The sequence below is a fragment of the Orycteropus afer genome, unplaced genomic scaffold (genome assembly GCF_000298275.1).
Source record: "Orycteropus afer afer isolate SDZICR_OR568_19922 unplaced genomic scaffold, OryAfe1.0 scaffold01010, whole genome shotgun sequence".
NCBI lineage: Eukaryota > Metazoa > Chordata > Mammalia > Tubulidentata > Orycteropodidae > Orycteropus > Orycteropus afer.
This window is the reverse complement of record NW_006922597.1, coordinates 353,730-356,550: the sequence shown is the minus strand read 5'-3', so window position 1 is coordinate 356,550 and position 2,821 is coordinate 353,730.

Below are 2,821 nucleotides of genomic sequence, written 5' to 3'. Positions count from 1 at the left end.
AAAGGCAGCTACTCAGCTGCTTGTAGTAGATCCCACCATGGAGTTGATTGCCAGTCTCATCATGGGGATTAACTACCACCAGCTGCCCAGCCACTTGACCAGGCCCAGCCAAGTTGACACACAAACAACTACCACACCAAGCATGATGTTCTCTTCCAGGAAATGGTCCCTTCTGATAATATGATCAAAGTAAGTGAGACAAAGTATGGCCATTCTGGCTTCCAAGGTTCATTCCGGCTTCACTTCTTCCAGGACAGATTTGTTAGTTCTTCTGGCAGTCCACAGTACTTTCAGTTTTCTTTGCCAACACCTTAACTCAAAAGCATCAACTCTTCTTTGTCTTCCTTATTCATTGTCCAGCTTTCACATGCATATGACGCAATTGAAAATACCTTGGCTTGGGTTAGGCACACCTTAGTCTTCAAAGAGACATCTTTGCTCTTCAGCACTTTAAAGAGGTTATGTTTTTATGTGCTTCAAAAGACTTCTCCGAAAGAGTTAAAAGAAAACCTACAGGTTGGGAAAAAATATTTGGTAATGACATATCTGACAAGGGACTTATCTCTAGAATCTATAGAAAACTCCAACACCTCAACATTAAAAAAACAAACACTCCAGTTGAAAAATGGGCAGAAGACATGAACAGACACTTCACCAAAGATATTCGGGCAGCCAACAAACACATGAAGAAATGTTTGCAAATCATTAGCCATTGTTGTTGTTATGTACCATCGAGTCGGACCCGATTCATAGTGACCCCTCCTTGGGTTTCCAAGGCAGTATCACTATGGAAGTAGATTGCCCCATCTTCCTTCCGAGGAGTGGCTGGTGGCTTTGAACCACCAGCCTTCTGGTTAGCAGTCAAGTGCCTTAGGCACTATGCTACCAGAGATGCAAATCAAAAAACAATGAGATACCACCTCACCCCAGAACTAATGCAAAGTTCAGCAAGACAGAAAATAACAAATGCTAGCAAGTATGGGGGAGATTGGGACTCTCGTATGCTGCTGATAGGACTGTGAAATAATACAACCACTAGGGAAAGCAGTATGGTGATTCCTTAAAGAGTTGGAAATAGAAATACTATTTGATCCAGCAATGCCATTACTAGGTATATATCCTAAAGTAGTGAGAGCCAGGACACAAATAGGTATATGTACACCCATATCCATCACAGCACTATTCAAAGAGATGGAAACAACCTAAATGCCCATCAATGGAGGAATGGATAACGAAACTGTGGTACATACACACAATGGAATACTAAGCAACACTAAAGAATAATGTAGAATCCGCAAAAGACTGCATAATGTGGATGAACTTGGGCGACATTATGCTGAGTGAAATAAGTCAATCACAGAAGGACAAATACTATATTAGTCCACTATTGTAAAAAGTTAAGGAAAGGGTTATGTATGGAAGGAAACTTTCTTTGTTGGTTATAACAGAGGGGAGGAGAGGGAAAACTCTTAGATAGGTTGAAATATATATGTATATGATTATTAGTGGTTACCAGGGAGCTCTGGTAGCATAGTGCCTAAGGCACTTGACTGCTAATCAGAAGGCTGGCAGTTCAAACCCACCAACCACTCCTCAGAAGGAAGATGGGGCAATCTACTTCTGTAGTGATACTGCCTCGGAAACCCAAGGAGGGGTTGCCATGAGTCGGGTCTCACTCTACGGCACATAACAACAACAACAACAACAGGGGTAGGAGGGAAAGGTGAAGCTTTTGTTTGCATTGAGTTTATGTTAATGGTGGTGGAATATTTTGGAAAAGGATAGCAGTAATGGTAGCGCAACATGAAAAATGTCATAAATGCCCTTGAGCTGTAAATGTGGAAGTTGTTATGTTGGTGAATTTCTTGTTGTGTATGTTTTCACCACAATAAAAGTAAACAAACAAACAAACAAAAAGGCACTTTGTGAGCAGCCATCCAAAATACAGCTATTGGTCTCTACTTGTCAGGAAAACAGAAACTAGTCTACAGGGCTAATAGCCTATACAAGCCATGGCCTCATCTACCCTGAGAAAAGAAGAACTAGATGGTGCCCAGCTACCGCTACTGACCAACCGTTCTGATCAGGGTCACAATAGATGAACCCTGATAGAATGGTAGAAAAACATGGAATAGAACTCAAATTCTTAAAAAGTACAGTTGGTCCAATTGAGACCAGAGAACTCCCTAAGACTATTGCCCTGAGATGCTCTTTAAACCTTGAAACAAAACTATTCCCTTGTCACCTTTTAGTGAAATAGTAGAGCAGCACACAAAATAAAGGCTATTACCAGGTGAATACAGTGCTCTGTTTAAGAAAAAAATATCTATATGAAACCAAAAGCTCAGTAATTACTTTAAAACAAGATGAGAAGATAAGGGGCAGGGAAACTAGAGTATGAAAAATGGAACAAGCAGAATGTGATGAGAGTATTGACTCATTGTGAAAATTTTAATGTCACTGAGCAAATTGTATGGAAATTGTCAAATGGGAACCTAATTTACTGTGTACAGTTTCACTGAAAACACAATAAAACATTGTTTTTCAAAAAGAGCCTTCATTTGGAGGACAGAGGCCTACATTTTATTTTGGGCCTTATTGCTATGTGACATCAAGCCAGTCAGTTTGCCTCTCTGTGCCATAATTTCCTCTGGTGGCATAGTGCCTAAGGCATTTGACTGCAAACCCGAAGGCTGGCGATTCAAACCCATCAGCCAAGATTGGGCAATCTACTTCTGTAGTGATGCCACCTTGGAAACCCAAGGGGGGTCGCTATGAGTTGAATCGCACTTGAGGGCAGTGAGTTTGGTTTTGGTTGAAC